Below are 19,889 nucleotides of genomic sequence, written 5' to 3' on the forward strand. Positions count from 1 at the left end.
CATGACGTCATATGATTCCTAGCATATTGACGTAATGCTAAACATCCGGTTACCTCGAGTTTTCTCCGTAATACATGTCCGTGGGTTTTTCAATGTTCGCTTATTTCCGTGGCTTCATGCGGAAAGTGAACCGTCGTCTGCAATCAACAACATGGACCATTCTGGTACTTGTTGCTGACAAAAACATGATTTTAACACAGAATTTAATGTCAGAATAGCTATATAAACGCTATTGTGTTTTCATCGTAGCAATAGGGTGCGATATTAAGACTCGAACAAGTATAATGCGACTCGTCTTCGACTCGTCGGCATTATACTTGTCTCGTCTAAATATCGGGCCCTATTGCTACGCTGAAAACACAATAGCAGGTAATATTATACGTTATTTGCGTTTTTGACCAAAATATGACATTTTACACAGATCGAGACAGTCATTGTTCTCCGAGACCGCGATAGCGGTCGAGGTGAACAATGACTGTCGAGATCTGTGTAAAATGTCATATTTTGGTCAAAAACGCAAAGAACATTTATGTATCGATCGAATTCCTTTCAGGTACTGACTTTGTTGTTGTTTTGACGATTGTCGAACGAGCACACACACATGCAATCAAACACACAAGGAACTTAGTCGATAAATATCGACAGGGGGCCGACTAATGGTTTAAATGTGAAATGTGTGTATAATAATGGGTGTGGGTCTGAAATGAAGTTAGGTAGTAGTTAACATTTGTTTTGAATAATTATTGGTATGTTGACAATGTGGGTAGCATGGAAATGTAAGCATTTGAATGTAAGTCTTAGGTACCATTGTACCCAGGAAGAGAGACCAGAGATAGGAGTAGGTTGCAATAGCTTGTGTGGTCTTTGAGTTTTGTTTTTGGAAAGATATTGTAAAAGAAAAAGAAGACAATTACAGTAATGCAATATCTATTGTGAAAACCAACGATTGTACAAAGAACATGTGAAGCAACACTATGTCTATGATGGTGTGAAGAAAATTAGTTATGATTTATACTATTATTATTTAGACTTGAGACTGACGAGCGTTGGCTAATGGTAACGAGTACATAATTATGTGTGTAGTTGTGGTGTGTGTGTGTGTTTGCGCGTTGGTTTGGATTATGGGTGTAATTTGTAAAACAGATGTGACAGTAATAATGGAGTTCACATCAGTGAGGTTAGTTTGAAATGGAACACACGCACGTTTTTGAAAAAAACATATGAAATTTTGAACCATGAGATCTTTATTAAATGATAAACTGAACATCAGCCAAACATTAAAGCAACTATTAATTTGGTTTGAAAAGCTTGACTTACTTTGTTAAATAGTGGATTGAAGGCTGAAAACGTCATTTACAAATTACATCTGAGATAGGGAGGGCGGGTGGGGGAAGTGCTGAAAGTGTGGATGAGAATTAAAAAAAAAATGCTGAGTGACAACAGGGAGGTTAAAGGCTGCCCTTTTCGTAGCGTTCATTAATTAATTCCTATTGTTTACATGTGCCAATAATGTTATAAAACTGTACCTAAGGGGACATAATAACGATTGGCTGTAGCTTTCGAACACAGGAAAAAACATTTCAGTATTGCAAAGTGGTTTTGATAGTGTCGAATGTAAACAGAACAGTCTCAAAGTGAAAGTGGATGTTTCCCGGAAATTGCGAAGTTAACAAGAATACCGGCAGAAAAGCGCGCTTTCCTGCTTAGCACAATACGCTACCGCACTAATCTGGCGTGTCAATATCACTACGTTTTGGACGTGGAAGGTGAGCGATTTCCTTCCGCCCTCAGCTAATTCAAGAAATCACCCCCCTCCTAGGTATGTTGCGACCCATCTCGTCATCGGCGCTTTTCCGGAAATGACCTGCGCTTTGTTGGAATTCTAACAATGGCCGCCATTGTAGGAATTCCAACTTTGCGCTACGCGATTCTAGAAATGTATCGCGCGCATAGTGAGAATTCTGCTCTTTCTTAGAATGCGATGTAAAATGATACAAGTCATGATGGCCTATGTGATCAATGCTTAGTCTTGAAAAAGCAGATGCATTGTATAACGCACCAAACCAACCGAATTACAAAAAGCAAAAACACTTTTGATAACTTCGGCGGGTTGTAACAACACAGTTCAACGACCCATCCCGCTCGACCAAAACGGACCAATTTTACGTAATTTTTTACGTTTTAGATCTTACATTTTACAACAACAAAAACACAACAAGAGTGTTCCGATATAACTTCAGTTTCACTGGTAACTATCGATTGTAATATTTTTTTTACTCAGTCTTAACTGATTATATATTAAACTCACAGTCTCTCTGGGCTGCAGAGACAGCATTACGTCCCTTTATTGAGTAGGCTCTTGTCACTGCATGCATGGTAATCTAGGCTCTTGAAACGTAATGTGCAAGTCTGTGCGCTATATTGACGTGATTGATTGTTGCAAAATGTTGATTCAAATTAAAGATGATTTCAGCCTGTTGTAACAAACTAACACTCTACTCTGAGAAAAAAAATCATTGTGTTCAAAATAGATCGAGACAGCAGCAACAAGCTAGCTGCATGCGCTGAGTGTCACTGAGATAATTGTTACACAGTGTACCCCCACACCCCCAATTCAAGACTTCCCCTGTATAAGACCTTGCTTTTTCATATACCTTATTCATGACCTGTGAAAAGGAAATACTTTTTTGTGCCAGTCGAAGGGTTGCCATTTCTAGAACGAGGCAGCTCGTTTCCGGAAATGCGGCGCTTTGTTGGAAATCAAATGAGGTTTCGGGAAATCCCGATTATTCCAACTCTGCCCCGGATTCTTACTTTGCGCCCAACAGGTACACGTGCACTCAAGTTAACCTCTGCTTTGACCTGAGTGCCAATAGTCAGATGAGAGAGAGAGAGAGACACACACACTGTCACACACACACACACATAGACAGAGACAGACATAGAAAGACAGAAGCGGAGAGACTCAGAGGGAGACACAGACAAAGACAACATACAGAGAGAGAGAGAGAGAGAGAGAGAGAGAGAGAGAGAGAGAGAGAGAGAGAGAGAGAGAGAGAGAGAGAGAGAGAGAGAGAGAGAGAGAGAGAGAGAGAGAGAGAGAGAAAATGTAACTGATCTCGTGAGAACGGTTGAGGCCTTGCAAGGTTTTGACGGCAACAATAATTATTGTAGTTCTCTGAGACTTTATTTCTGTTTGATTTGTAATATGTTGGGAAGACATATTTATCAATTGATCAACAAAATACAACATAATACAAAACGACACAACATTGTTAAAATCATTATTGGCCAACGTTGAACGTTTACGAAGGCCTCAATCTTTCCGCGCCGTAGACCAGATTAATAGGTGCTTGATTTTGGTATTTTGATTTACATAACATTAAACCTTTCTTGGGGTTCATGGTCATGGCAACAGCCATATTAATATTATATGATGTATAATTTTATATTTCAGCATATGTGAATTACATGTCATCATACCAAACTGTCATACATTTGTATTCCTACATTATTCTGATTGATCACAACCAAACCTACTATCATTGGACACATCCAAATGCAAGCGCCTGTTTTTGACAACTTATATTTTTAGATCAGTGCAACTTGCTTGGATCTCTTGTTTGGCCTGCAGGTAAAATGTACAATGTATTTTCTGATTTGTGCACAAAAGCGTTTCTTTTTCTTTTTTCTTTTTTTAACATAACAATGTTTAATGTCACTGTATGTTTGAAAGACCATGGTCACATTTGTAAAACAAATGTTAAATTAGAAAATAAATAACATTTTGGTTCATGATTTTTCCTACACCTGTGCTGAAAATAAGACATAAAAATGTTGGTATATAAGTCACTCAAATGCAGAGTAGTATGAATGGTTTGAGTTTGTTGCGGTTAACCCTGCACAGTTCTGCCTATGATGTTTTTGTTGAACAATTTTGACGTCACCCCTCCCATAGGGTGACGTATTTCACAACTTCCTGTGTTACACAAACTCAGTGATGACCAATTTTGCCTTCACACCTCCCATAGGGTGACGGATTTCACAACTTTCTACTGATGAACAATGTTGCCTTCACCCCTCCCATAGGGTGACGGATGTCACAACTTCCTGTGTACACAAACTGATGACGTATTTCACAGCAAAATGGCGCTGCCCATGGTCAACCTCGAAACTATCAGTATAAATGGGGGCCTCCTGGCCCCCATAATGAGCTTCATATTTGGGCGTTTCAGGTTGACCGAAACTTCAAAGGAACTACAAAACACACGTCATGTACTGACTTTGTTGTTGTTTTGACGATTGAACAGCACACACACATGCACTCAAACACATGACGTGTGTTTTGTAGTTCCTTTGAAGTTTCGGTCAACCTGAAACGCCCAAAATAATATAAAGTTTTGTAGGCCTCTGACGTCACATGGCTCAAAGAAGGGAAATTCAATGTCCAATCGATATATATGTGTGTGTGTGTGTGTGTGTGTGTGTGTGTGTGTGTGTGTGTGTGTGTGTGTGTGTGTGAGTGCCATTTGTCTGTGAAGAGTACATACCTTAAAAACTGTTTTCATTTTCCGTTTAAGGGCAGGTTGCATGTTATTTTTTCGATTTTTCACTTCTTGGTTTTGCGTATTTTTGTGAGAACACTTTGTCAAATAAAACATTTCACAGGGTTGCATTCATGTCTTTTTTCTATGTGTGTACATGTGTGTCATGTTTTGGGGCGTTTTTCTCTGTGTTCACGTTTTTGTATTTTAATGTTACCATATTGTCAAGACCTTTTTAAAGTTCCTGTGCGATTTGCCTGAAATTTGAAACAAATGTTCCAGCATACTTTCCATTGAAATGAAGCATTCTTTCATCTTTACCTTTCTGTCGGTGCGGGTAAGTCATTCTCTCTCTCTCTCTCTCTCTCTCTCTCTCTCTCTCTCTCTCTCTCTCTCTCTCTCTCTCTCTCTCTCTCTCTCTCTCTCTCTCTCTCTCTCTCTCTCTCTCTCTCTCTCTCTCTCTCTCTCTCTCTCTCTCTCTCTCTCTCTTTCTCTCTCTCTTTCTCTCAGTATGATTTGAAACAGTTTTGCGTGTCGTAAGTGGCTTAAGTTCGCGGATTCGAATCCGTGACCTGGGACGGACAAGGGGCAGCTGTATGTGCAGACCCCGAGACGATATCCATGTCCTACCCCCATGTCAACACGTTAAACGATCTCGGTCAATCTGCCACAAGTGAATTGCCTTTAAAGGCATAGAAAGTAGGAATGAAATGACACTGAAATGAGTGTTTTAGTTTTGGGTACCATTAATTTTTGCTAAGGTTAGATAAGGGGGCCCGGTAGCTCAGTTGGTAGAGGCACTGGACTTGTGATCGAAAGGTCGCAGGTTCGAATTCGGGCCGGGACGGACACGGGTCAACTTTATGTGCAGACCCAGAGACGGAAGCCATGTCCCACCCCCGTGTCATCACAATGGCACGTAAAAGACCTTGGTCATTCTGCCATAAGTGCAGGTGGCTGAATACACCTAAACACGCAGACACCTGGGTAGCGCGACTCCGTTGCTGCTAGCTTTCCACTGGGAGGAAGCGACCCGAATTTCCCAGCGATGGGACAATAAAGTAATGAAAAAAATGAAATGAAAATGAAAGCACAAAAATAAATGTCAGCTTTTCTCGAAATAAAGACAGTCTGTGTTATACCTGCGATGAAAACATGCCGCAGAAAAAGTCAACCAAGAACTTGACCAACTGCCTTTTGACCTCAGTACGGTGGCGCACCTGTCCTTGGACAATGAATCGTGATGGTGGATATCTGTTGAAGAAAAACTTCAACATCCATATGGCATTCCGTTTGTCAAATAATTATTTGGATACTTTTTCATGTTTTTTTCACCAGTTTTAGCTAAATAATCATTATTTAGAAACTCATGTGCTAAATAAGTAATTGTTTATAAACAATGTAAAACAATTCTAAATAATTTTTTGTTTCCGTAAACAATTCATTATTTACCTAAACAATTCATTGTTTACGTAAATAATTCATTGTTTACGTAAATAATGATTTATTTACGTAAACAATATATTATTTAGACTTATATTACATTGTTTATAAAGAATCAGCAATGTTGCTAAATAAATCATTATTTACGTAAACAATGAATTATTTACGTAAACAATGAATTGTTTAGCCAACACATTTTCCATTATTTAGGGGTTTCTAGGATTCGCTTCTGAACTAAGTTTTATGTCTTTCAGTGATTACTATAATTGAATACAAGGTCTCTCCACACACTCTTATCTTAAAATAGCTGTTGTTTGGATATTATTTTATTTATTTTACAAGCCGAGTACGAAAATAACTGATCTCATACACAGTCAACGGTCAAGGTCAATTAAGGTGTTTCCCTGCCGGGAGTGTTTAGTGTTTGCATTTTCTTGCTTGAAGTTGTTGAAACACAGTTTTTTCCCCCTTATGTTCTCTGTTCTGTTTATGTCCCAACAACATGCCTGTCTTTCCATTTCTCTTCCTTTCATCGTTTCATTTCAAAGAGAAAAGTAAAAACAGCTGTGAACCGTTGAAAAACGGGAAACAATGCCTCCGACGCGTTCCGAGAAGACTCTGGAGTGACTTCCCTTGCCTCATGCACAGGCCTCATGCAAAACATTGCGATCGGGCGAGAAGCGAAAATATTCTGAGCGATTGTTACCAGAGGAGAGGCGGCGATACCACCAGAAGATTTTGGAGATTGACGGGAATGATCCGTATGACATTCTCAACCAGGTGCTGGTCAGCAAATCCGGACGATCTGCCAGAGCTGAGTTACATCAACATCGTAAATTATTTTGTGCTTGGCAAGAGTGCATGCATACAGATACACATGTGAGCAGCTGAAAAGCTTACAACAGTTTGGATTCCTACCGACTTTTTGTCTCTGGCTGGGTGAGGGATGTCAAGTGCTACAGCCCAGAACTCTGTCATTTCTGCAAAGGTAAGAATGTGCTTTCAGTTTATAATGAATGAACGTGAGTGTTCTCTGTCTTGTGTTGCTGATATCACAAGTTGCAGTTCAGGATATTGTGTTGAGGCTTTGTCTTTGATATATTCTTCGCTTCAGTTTGTATTCTGGACTACGACAAAAGCTGTAGATAGTCTTGAATATATTTATATTTTGAAATAGCTTGCAAAATATTATATAAATTTATAATGAGCTTCATGTTCATATTCAGTTAAAAATCTGTTGTTTACTTTTCATTGTTAAGGTTATTGTAAAGCACGTTATGTGCGTCTTAGAGTTATATTCATTCGATTGACCTAGCTGAATGCTGATTTGTGCGACCTTCAATTTATTTTTCAGATTCTTCATTCACAACGCCTTAATGAACCAGCACTTTCTCCTTGGATCATCGCCACTTCTGATGGCAACATACTGGCAGCACACTGTACCTGCATGGCCGGAGTTGGAGAAACCGGCATGGCCGGAGTTGGAGAAACCTGCACACACGTCCCTTCACCTTCAAGGAGTCAGCTGTTGAGTGTGCTGTGGCAGACCGCCATTTCTGTTTGGAATCTAACAGTGAGGGGATGCTTTGTCTGCGCAAAGACCACCCATACTTTAGTCAAGTACAGTGCCAGATTGTTATGACCAGTTCCTCCTACTGCGATTTCACGGTGTGGACTACTGTGGATAAAGTTATTGTCCGAGTATTGCCTGACTGTGATTTTTGGGCAATGTGTGTGGAGAAAGCTTTGAAAGTGTTCAGACTCGCAGTTCTTCCAGAGCTAGTTGGAAACTGGCTGGACAGAGAAGCTGAGCCTCTACAAGCAGTGGATGTGAACCAGGAGCAGCTGCAAACACCAGCCGTGAAACGCAGCAAGAAACAGTGACAATGCCAGACTCGCTTGCTCATGTGTGTGGGAAAACAAACATGTATGACTGTACACATAGAAAGTGGCAGTAGTAAAGTTGTAGAGAGGGAGAGAATACATCGAACGCAGAAGAAGAAGAAGAAGAGAGGGAGAGAAAAGAGAGCATGTAATGTTTTAAATCACAGTTCACACTCACAGAGAAGTCATCAATTGTTCCATTCTTGTTTCATTTTATTGACTCACATGCGAAGCAAAAGTGAGTCTATGTACTCACCCGAGTCGTCCGTCCGTCCGTCCGTCCGTCCGTCCGTCCGTCCGGACGTCCGTCCGTCCGTCCGTCCGGAAAACTTTAACGTTGGATATTTCTTGGACACTATTCAGTCTATCAGTACCAAATTTGGCAAGATGGTGTATGATGACAAGGCCCCAAAAAACATACATAGCATCTTGACCTTGCTTCAAGGTCAAGGTCGCAGGGGCCATAAATGTTGCCTAAAAAACAGCTATTTTTCACATTTTTCACATTTTCTCTGAAGTTTTTGAGATTGAATACCTCACCTATATATGATATATAGGGCAAAGTAAGCCCCATCTTTTGATACCAGTTTGGTTTACCTTGCTTCAAGGTCAAGGTCACAGGAGCTCTTCAAAGTTGGATTGTATACATATTTTGAAGTGACCTTGACCCTGAACTATGGCAGATAACTGTTTCAAACTTAAAAATTATGTGGGGCACATGTTATGCTTTCATCATGAGACACATTTGGTCACATATGATCAAGGTCAAGGTCACTTTGACCCTTATGAAATGTGACCAAAATAAGGTAGTGAACCACTAAAAGTGACCATATCTCATGGTAGAAAGAGCCAATAAGCACCATTGTACTTCCTATGTCTTGAATTAACAGCTTTGTGTTGCATGACCTTGGATGACCTTGACCTTGGGTCAAGGTCACATGCATTTTGGTAGGAAAAATGTGTAAAGCATGTGAGTCGTATGGGCTTTGCCCTTCTTGTTCTTAAAGTAAAATCATGCACAGATGTAGACATACATTTTGTTTAGGATCACCGACCACAATACAAAATCAAGTGCTACAAGTATAAATTATGATGCATACAGGACCTTATTTTGTGATTGTTTTACATCCACTGCTGTGAATAACAAAGAATCATGAGCAGTTTGATTATCAACTTATTCAGCCAGGTATATTGTTCATTCTCCTTGTTCAATGTTTCCAGTGACACGGATTGGCTTAGGGAACAAATAAGAGTGTGTGGTCCAGCGTAGTTCTGCATCAGTACAGTCAAGTAATACAGTGTTTAAATTGGCAGTGGAACTGAAAGTTAGTTTCTATTATCAACTAGTTCTGTTTTGATGACAACAAAATTGAACACATTTATTTCTGCAAAAAAGCGCACAGGTCTTTGATCATAATGAATAGTTAATGACTCACATACCCACAGTATACATGTTATTTCAATTTTGAACATTTAGTGAAAGTGTTCTCTTCACTTTGGCTTCATACCTGCAATACTGGTAGTGGTATGTTCAGTGTTGCTTGCAGTTGCATGTTATTGGTAGTTTAAATGTGTGCTCGCATTTCAAGTGTAGGCCATTTAATTTTTCAATGCTCCTTATCTTGTTTCCTGTGTAGAGCTATTTTGAGGTTAATCAGCATAATTCAACCTTTGTCAGTTGTGTCAATACATGTCACATTTATGCAAAATGATTTCAAAGTGTATGTTAAAGTGGTGTGTGTGTGTGTGTGTGATAGAAAGAGTGAAATCTGCTCTTGAATTGGAAGGAAATAGCAGCAGGTCAGATCATATACACATGTATATTCAAATTCAAGATTCCATCCAGTGAAAACATGATAACAGAAAAACTGTTGCTACTGCTCATGTGAGACACCTGAATCAGATACAATACACCACAGTTTAATTAACACATTCTTTAAACAATGCCTTCATCTTCAAATTCAAGATTCCGTCCAGTGAAAACATAACAGAAAGACTATTGCTACTGCTCATGCTTGACATCAGAATCAGATACAATACACCACAGTTTAATTAACATATTCTCTAGTCTAAACAATGCCTTCAGTTCACGAGGCTGTGTTTATGCAGCGTCACAGCAAGAATCACATGATACCAGTGCAAACATTGACAAGCCCAGATGATACAGTGACTATTTTGTCCAGTGTTACCACTTCTTCCTCTTCCCTTGCAAACAAAAGATCAGTCAGAATATCAGAGTTCAGAATTTTGTACTTTCCACAAAGAATACCGATAACTCGTTCAACATAAATTCTCAGATTAGCTAGTTTGCGTGTTGACTATCTCATAAGCTGTAAGCTGACTCTTCCCTCTTGTAAAGGCAGGGATTTTCACTTGTGCACCTCTCATAGCCACTAGTTCATTAATGTCAAATCCCCTGTCGGCCAAAATCACATCATTTTGTACAATATTGTCTAGATACCCACTATTTGCAGTGATGTGCTTGTCACTTGAAAGCCCACCCCACCCTTTAGAAATAAAAGAATTATGGCCTTGAGGTGTAATTGATATTAGGTATTTTTAATTGTATTGTTGTGCTTGTAGTTTGACCAGGTGAGTGCACTAGCATCAACACTGGAGGGTCTCTCAATGAATATATTTCAAAACAGTCAATAATGGACACTACTCTGCATCTTGAACACACACGGCCAGTACATGTACTGTGCAACTGACCTTGCCACGGAACGATCCAAGGGGGGCAATCTCAGTCATCTCAAAGAAGGAAATCCAAACGCAATCCGCTTTGTTCGATTTTACGGGCTTGGACGATAGAGAAAAATAAGAAAAGCAAAAGCTGGAGTCCAGTCTGGACGAAACTGCTATCAAGAACGCAGAATTAATTTCTTCTGAGTTTTTTTTTTAGCCGTAAGCGCCATGTTTAACTGCTGTTCACAATGCGGCCGCAGTGAAACCAACAAAGGGGCCTCACTATGGAAGAGTTTCCTGCTCCGATAAACATGGTGCTTACGGCTAAAAAAAAACTCAGAAAAAGCAATTCTGCGTTCTTGATAGCAGTTTCGTCCAGACTGGACTCCAGCTTTTGCTTTTTTTATTTTTCTCTATCGTCCAAGCCCATAAAATCGAACAAAGCGGATTGCGTTTGGATTTCCCTCTTTGAGATGACTGAGATTGCCCCCCTTGGATCGTTCCGTGCCAAGGCCAGTTACACGGTACTGGCCGTGTGTGTTCAAGATGACTACTCTGTTCCATGGATAGGGAAGGAATTGTGGCGGTAGACTTGTCTTTATACTTCGCCTGTCTGTCCAGAAAACAAGTGGCTGCAGTCTGTGGTACATGATATGCACAGTCTCGTGAACAACTTTGCTGGCAGTTGTTCTTGACACAGAAAAGATGTATTCCAGGTGTTGCAGAGGTGTGTTAAGGCGTATATATGCATGAATGAGAGCTTGAAACTGTGTCAGTGCTCTGCGCGAGTGTGTTGGCAAATGCCATGCAAGAAAATCAAATAATGTAACAAGTGTGAAGAAATTAGAAATCCCAGAAAAATATCGTACAGTATCGTCATTGTCCCTCAAAGAATCAAGTGTTATTTTTTTTCTTGGCAAGTTCGTCTTTAAGTTCCCGAGTTTCTAGCACCAGCCTGTTTAGTTCATCCCGTTGCTGCTTTTCTTCATCTTTAGAAATCCAGGCAAAATTGTCATAGGTTTCAGTCTGGCAGTAAGTACCGCCACAGTCACCTCTCTCGGGAAGAGGAGCAGCCAGTTCTGCTGTATCCGAAGTACCTTCACTTTCGCCATCAACAGCATCCTCTGCTAAATTAGGGTGAGAAGGAGTTGACTCACTCCCCACAAGCTTCTTCCTCTCCTTGAGTCTCTGGTACTGTCCTTGTTGGGCTGTCAGGCTGTGTCCCTGCACCATACCCAAGTTTCAAAGTAGGTGTTTACTTCTCACAGATGGTTGCCCTGCAGAAAAAATCAAAGGCAAATGTATTGTAAATTATGGATTGGGAGTTATTTTAAAAATAAGTCACCCAAACAAAATGAATGAGTAAATCTAGACACAGATCTACCCTTTAAAACTGAACTATAAAGTTGTATCAACAATGACCATTTAGTGTTCAAATAAATTCTGATTATCAAATCCAAGTATTTCACACCTTCTCACAAGTCATGGTTTTGGGCAACCATGATAAGTTGTTATACTGAGAGTAAGTGTAAGACTGACTCACTCAGTCATAGACTGCACTCGGTGCAGGACTGACCGACTGTCTGCACACTACCATCACAACACAGCTTGCATAAAACACAGACTAACCAAGGCAGGTGAACAAAAGCATGAGTACTTACCATTGACAAAATGATCAGAGCACACGTATCTCCTAGCTGTTGATTCAAAGTTGAAATTCTTCAGCTGAAGCTGTGCCAACCATTCTCGCCCGCGTCGTGCAGTCAAATCCCTTGTCTCTTTGCCCTTTCCGTTGACAACAAATGGAACAGAAAAGAATCTTCTGTCCCTATCTCTATCTTGTCTGTTATGGCAATGTTTAACACTACAACTAGAGACCATGTCGATAAATGCGGAAGATTCAGAGTGCAGATTTCGCGTGTTGCCTTAGAACTCGCGAGTTCCGCCGGAATGCCAGAGGCAAGGCCGGACAACTCTGCACACGACTGTGTGACGTCATCGCGTCAGAGCTCATACCAAGTTGTGTTGTGTTGTGTAACCTACAGATAAAAAAAAAAGTGTAATCATGCAGTAAGAGAAATGGAAAGAGAAAGTTTTTGTTGAGACAGAACAGAAAACTTAGGACGGAAAACTTTTTTTCAACAACTTCAAGGGAGAGAATGCAAACACTAAACACTCCCGGTTATGACCTTGACCTTTTGTTTGTTTTTGCATTCAGTTCTTTTCGTACGGCAATTTCAGCTTGTAAAATAAACAAATTTACGAACATTTTCTGATAAATAATGTTTGGAGATACCTTGTATTGAATTATAGTATATACACAAAGAAAAAAAATGAAGCTTAGAAGTCAATTCTTGATTCCCCTAAATAATGAAAACTGCTTTCCCTAAACAATTCATTGTTTACGTAAATAATTCATTGTTTACGTAAATAATGATTTATTTAGCAACATTGCTGATTCTTTATAAACAATGTAATATAAGTCTAAATAATATATTGTTTACGTAAATAAATCATTATTTACGTAAACAATGAATTATTTACGTAAACAATGAATTGTTTAGGTAAATAATGAATTGTTTACGTAAACAAAAAAATATTTAGAATTGTTTTACATTGTTTATAAACAATTACTTATTTAGCACATGAGCTTCTAAATAATGATTATTTAGCTAAAACTGGTGAAAAAAACATGAAAAAGTATCCAAATAATTATTTGACAAACGGAATGCCATACATCCATTGTCAAAAGGTCTTTATCTTGATATGTGTGACGTCTTTCCTCTTGTACAAGGTGAGTGCTGTTTCACTTAGGCTCTTCTTCTTCTTTTTCTGCGTTCGTGGGCTGAAACTCCCTCGTACACTCGTGTTTTTGCACGAGTGGAATTTTACGTGTATGACCGTTTTTACCCCGCCATTAAGGCAGCCATACGCCGCTTTCGGAGGAAGCATGCTGGATATTTTCGTGTTTCTATAACCCACCGAACTCTGACATGGATTACAGGATCTTTTCCGTGCGCACTTGGTCTTGTGCTTGCGTGTACACACGAAGGGGGATAAGCCACTAGCAGATCTGCACATAAGTTGACCCGGGAGATCGGAAAAATCTCCACACTTAACCCACCAGGCGGCCGCGACCGGGATTCGAACCCTCGACCTTCCGATTAAGAGGCCGACGTCTTACCACCCCGCCACAGCGCCCGTCACTTAGGCTCTGAAATCCAAGAATGCTTATCCACATGTGTCTGTAAATTTTATTTTTTATGAGGGTGTATTACGTGCAGTAAAACATTATCAACAAAAATTAAATACATATTTTGAATTGAAAATAGATTTTGAAAATAACTATGGTGTTGTCCCACATTTTGGTATGTAAACTTGTTTTGCAATCTGACTTTTTGTTTGTTTGTTTGCTTAACGCCCAGCCGACCACGAAGGGCCATATCAGGGCGGTGCTGCTTTGACATATAACGTGCGCCACACACAAGACAGAAGTCGCAGCACAGGCTTCATGTCTCACCCAGTCACATTATTCTGACACCGGACCAACCAGTCCTAGCACTAACCCCATAATGCCAGACGCCAGGCGGAGCAGCCACTAGATTGCCAATTTTAAAGTCTTAGGTATGACCCGGCCGGGGTTCGAACCCACGACCTCCCGATCACGGGGCGGACGCCTTACCACTAGGCCAACCGTGCCGGTATTCTTATGACACTGACCCTGAGCTGAAAAAGGTTTTCACGGAAAAATTCTCTCGAAGAACCAAATGGGTTCGGTGCATTTGTCAGTCTGTCACATGTTGAAGGGCCCCATACGGGTTTTTTCGTCGTGTTTTTTCCCAAACCTAGTGCACTACCGTTCTCACGAGATACGTTACTTCTGTTTTGTTCCGGGTTTTTTTTTCCAATTGACACCATGTATGAGAGATGAAACAGAAAAGCCTGTTGTGAAAATGCAAAAATTTGGAGGAAAAAACGAAACAAAACAAAAGTAACTGTTCTCATGACAACTGCAAACAACGACACATGTTCACCGCCCTCAGCTAATTCAAGAAATCCCCCCCCCCCCTCCTGCTAGGTACACGTGCACTCAAGTTAACCTCTGCTTTGACCTGTGTGCCAAGAGTCAGATGAGAGAGAAAGAAAGCGAGAGCGAGAGAGAGAGAGACACACACACACCCACATAGACAGAGACAGACATAGAAAGACAGAAGCGGAGAGACTCAGAGGGAGACACAGACAAAGACATACATACAGACAGAGAGAGAGAAAAAAAAATGTAACTGATCTCGTGAGAACTGTAAAGGCCTTGCAAGGTTTTGACGGCAACAATAATTATTGTAGTTCTCTAAGACCTTATTTCTGTTTGATTTGTGATATGTTGGGAAGACATATTTATCAATTGATCAACAAAATAAAACATAATACAAAACGACACAACATTGTTAAAATCATTATTGGCCAACGTTGAACGTTTACGAAGGCCTCAATCTAGTTCCCGCGCCGTAGACCAGATTAATAGGTGCTTGATTTTGGTATTTTGATTTACATAACATTAAACCTTTCTTGGGGTTCATGGTCATGGCAACAGCCATAATAATATTATATCATGTATAATATTACATTTTAGCATATGTGAATTACATGTCATCATACCAAACTGTCATACATGTTTATTCCCACATTATTCTGATTGATCACAACCAAACCTACTATCAGTGGACACATCCAAATGCAAGCGCCTGTTCTTGACAACTTGCCACTGATCTAAAAATATAGATCAGTGCAACTTGCTGGGTCCTTTGCCACAGACACTGTTTGGCCTGTAGGTAAAATGTACAATGTATTTTCTGATTTGTGCACAAAAGCTTTTCTTTTTTTAATCTTTTTTTTTTAAATAACAATGTTTAATGTCACTGTATGTTTGAAAGATCATGGTCACATTTGTAAAACAAATGTTAAATTAGAAAATAAATAACATTTTGGTTCATGATTTTTCCTATACCTGTGCTGAAAATAAGAAATAAAATGTTGGTATAAAAGTCACTCAGATGCAGTGTAGTATGAATGGTTTGAGTTTGTTGCGGTTGACCCTGCACATTTAGACCTATGATGATACCTTCGTTTTTGTTGAACAATTTTGCCTTCACCCCTCCCATAGGGTGACGTATTTCACAACTTCCTGTGTTACACAAACTCAGTGATGACCAATTTTGCCTTCACCCCTCCCAAAGGGTGACGGATGTCACAACTTCCTGTGTACACAAACTGATGACGTATTTCACAACAAAATGGCGCTGCCCATGGTCACCCTCGAAACTACCCGTATAAATGGGGGCCTCCTGGCCCCCATAAAAAAAACTGCCGATATGTCCGTTCACTTGAAAAAGTAGCGGTGTACTTGATCCTCCGACTGGCGATCTCGACCTAACCAGTTCACTTCGTCCCGTGACCTTTTCTTGGTCCAACTATACGGACATTCTGCAACCCAGCTGCTAGCTTAATGCGAGTCCCGTCGAACTTCAGCTAAACTGGTCCCAAGAAATAAGATGTTCGGCGGCTTCTCAGATGATTCCTCTTTCCCTGCATCTGGTCGCAATCCTCCTCTCGTGGACGGGTTACTAGACGCACTGCACAAAATATGAAGAGCGGAAATCTTGTCTTTACAATCTGTCCGCTACGAACTATTTTTTGCAATGTAAATATCGGTTCAGCTTATGCGATACAAAAATGTCGATATCCGAATGCTTATTAAAGTTACCTGTTAAAGTGCTCAGACTTATCGCGTCTCAGAAAATACAAGTAAGGGCTGGATCCTTCTCCTGCATTCTCTCCGGGCATTTTCTCCTCCCGCGCGATTAACATCGGAACCTTGCTCCTCGATGGACATTCGTCAAGTGTGCTAATAAACTAGCTACGATTCCACACCGGTGACACTGTGACGGTTCCCCTACGCTTTGTGTTCGGTGCCCTGACCCTTTGTGTTCGGTTCCCACTCGGTTCCCACACGCCAAAATTCGCGGACAAAACATCCATTTATGGTAGTATTACGCAATGTTGCTCTCTGAGAATGGTCTTGTTAGATCTGTGAGTGTTTACACTACATGCCTAGGTGCTGTTGGATTGAAGGTTTTTGATATTTTAGCCGTTATTAGGTAGAATGCCTTCCACTTTACTGCAAAACTGCATAATTCGTAGCATCGGCAAGAAATATCCTACCAAAAAATGCCTGCTTGGAACTGTCGTTGGTCCAGCAAAAAGTTCAACATGTCTGTAGCAGACAGCCCAAGTTTCAAGATTGTAGGGCCATCCAAACAGCCGTAATAATAAAAACAACAAAAGTAGTCAGTGAAATTGGCTGTGTTCGGTCCCCCCACACTTTTGTGACGTAGGCGTGACGGTTCCCATAATTCATTGTGTCGGTCCCCACTTTCTGTGTCGGACCCCACTTTCGACCTAATTTCTCTGTGACGGATCCCACAACCAGCCTATTTTGTGTCGGTCCCCACACCTTCTTGGATTTATGACTTGCCGGTTACTTGTATCATTGTATTCATTGAATCTAATTGTCTCGGAGTTATTTTTCAGCAAAAACCGGCAAGGCAGCACCTTTTGTGATACCAAGTAAGTCAGATGACATCAGTATGTGTGTGTGTGTGTGTGTGTGAGAGAGAGAGAGAGAGAGAGAGAGAGAGAGAGAGAGAGAGAGAGAGAGAGAGAGAGAGAGAGACTAACTTTATTAGTTTATGCCACAAATAATATATAACATTATTTATCTCTGGGACGGTTCCCAGTATACCAGCAAATTATGTGTTGATCCACCCACACCTTCTTGAACTGGCCTTCCCAATATCTACTCTTAGTCTTACGGCCTTGGAGATATGCAATTTGGCACATTTTTAAAATAAAAGATCCACCTGTCGTATGTGAGATTCAGTTTTCAGAGCAAAATGCTGCCCAGGGACTTCTAGTGGTGATTGAAAAAAAAAAAAGAGTACTTGCCTATGTCAAGTATGTGTCTTTATCCACGCTTGTTGTAAGAGGCAACTTTTCCCAGCTCCTTGTGTTCATGACTGCTTTCTCTTAAAATTAATTACTTTATGACAGTCAGAATACAATGGAACAAGGCTACATAAACCCTGACAGCCTACGACAACGGCCCGACTAAGGCTCAACACCGCGCCAATAAATTCAGCATTGGGCCAATGTTGGGCCATGATTGCTCCGTTTTCGTAGGCTATCAGGGTCAAAGATACATATTGGTAAACTAGTAAAATACATGTTCAGCATCATCAGCAATACCACAAAAGGATTAAAACAAGAAATTCCTCCGATAGGAACTACACCCCCGTCAAAGGGAAATAACCTTCTCAGTTGGTGGCAGTGAGAATGGTTATTTCCCTTTGACCAACGGGGGTGTCCGTCTATACCAGGCCTTGTATAATTTTAATCCACCAATAACTCCCTAACCGTGTGTTTGACTGGTCCCAATTTTTGTAAGGACCGTCTCAGGAATATATAGAACCTGTTCACCAAGTTTGGTGACGATCGGTCCGTTCATTCTTGAGATCTACTTGCGCGTCTCACACTAAAGTTGTGTTTCCGTACCCGCGACAGCGTTTTTCCAGCGGTGCGACGAAAATCAAGCACATAGAAAATGACCAGGAGTGTTTCCACACGCGCGACGCGTTAGCGGCGCGACAAGCGGCAAGCGACGCGATTTTTTTGAAAGGGTCCTGGAGCGATTTTTTCGCGTTGTCGCGCGGCAACGCGGGAGTTTACAGATTTTACCGCATGTTTAAAACGCAAGTACGGAAACACGTCACGCGTTTGCGCGCGTTTTCTTTTGTCGCTGCCGCTGTCGCGGGTACGGAAACAGAACTTACCGCGAGTACGACACTACCGCGAGTACGACACTACCGCGAGTATAACACTACCGCGTGTCACACTACCGCGAGTATAACATTAGGCCAAAAAAAATAAATAGGTCTGTTTACGGTAACATAGGCCAAAAAAATAGGGTCGGTAGGTCGGGATTTTTTATTAATTTTTTTTTTTCCCAAAAAACCATATTTTTACGTTATTTTGCCAAAAAAACAAGATTTTTTTTCTCCCCAAATGCCAAAAAAAAGTCTAGGGTCGCGCGAAAAAAATAGGGTCGGTCGGGTTACCGTAAACAGACCTATTTTTTTTTTGGCCTTACCGCGTGTCATTTTATGACTTCCATGGCTGAAGGCAAAGGTTGAAATGTTTCCTTGAAATATAAAACAAAAAGGCCTGGTCTGTTCTCTGAACACTAATTCAATGTTTGTCATGCTAACCAAGAACTCAAAACGATCAGAACACACTATCAGAATACATATAGAATGGGTTGCTTCCAATCAAAGCCGTTAGAACACAAACTCACAAGAAGTAAGTTTGCATGCGTTCTCTCTACGGTTATGGTACTCGCGGTTGTGGTACGCGCGGTAGTGTGACACGCGGCAGTGTTATACTCGCGGTAGTGTCGTACTCGCGGTAGTGTGACACGCGGTAGTGTTACACGCGGTAGTGTCGTACTCGCCGTAGTGTGACACGCGGTAGTGACGCTCGCGGTAGTGTCGCATAACCGGAGTGATCTGGAAAGGTGTCAATCTCTCTCTCTCTCTCTCTCTCTCTCTCACTCTCTCTCTCTCTCTCTCACTCTCTCTCTCTCTCTCTCTCTCTCTCTCTCACACACACACACACACACACACACACACACACACACACACACACACACACACACACACATACTGATGTCATCTGACTTACTTGGTATCACAAAAGGTGCTGCCTTGCCGGTTTTTGCTGAAAAATAACTCCGAGACAATTAGATTCAATGAATACAATGATACAAGTAACCGGCAAGTCATAAATCCAAGAAGGTGTGGGGACCGACACAAAATAGGCTGGTTGTGGGGTCCGTCACAGAGAAATTAGGTCGAAAGTGGGGTCCGACACAGAAAGTGGGGACCGACACAATGAATTATGGGAACCGTCACGCCTACGTCACAAAAGTGTGGGGGGACCGAACACAGCCAATTTCACTGACTACTTTTGTTGTTTTTATTATTACGGCTGTTTGGATGGCCCTACAATCTTGAAACTTGGGCTGTCTGCTACAGACATGTTGAACTTTTTGCTGGACCAACGACAGTTCCAAGCAGGCATTTTTTGGTAGGATATTTCTTGCCGATGCTACGAATTATGCAGTTTTGCAGTAAAGTGGAAGGCATTCTACCTAATAACGGCTAAAATATCAAAAACCTTCAATCCAACAGCACCTAGGCATGTAGTGTAAACACTCACAGA

At 40.9% G+C, this 19,889-nt stretch overlaps 1 long non-coding RNA gene across 1 annotated transcript; it reads left to right on the forward strand.

Moving 5' to 3' along the window:
- Window positions 1-6,061: 6,061 nt before the first annotated feature.
- Window positions 6,062-9,583, forward strand: LOC138967095 (uncharacterized). Its single transcript, XR_011455848.1, has 2 exons — window positions 6,062-6,975; window positions 7,342-9,583. It is a non-coding gene; the product is annotated as an uncharacterized lncRNA (long non-coding RNA).
- The last annotated feature ends 10,306 nt before the right edge of the window (window positions 9,584-19,889 follow it).

The sequence above is a fragment of the Littorina saxatilis genome, linkage group LG1, assembly GCF_037325665.1.
Source record: "Littorina saxatilis isolate snail1 linkage group LG1, US_GU_Lsax_2.0, whole genome shotgun sequence".
In the NCBI taxonomy this organism is placed as follows: domain Eukaryota; kingdom Metazoa; phylum Mollusca; class Gastropoda; order Littorinimorpha; family Littorinidae; genus Littorina; species Littorina saxatilis.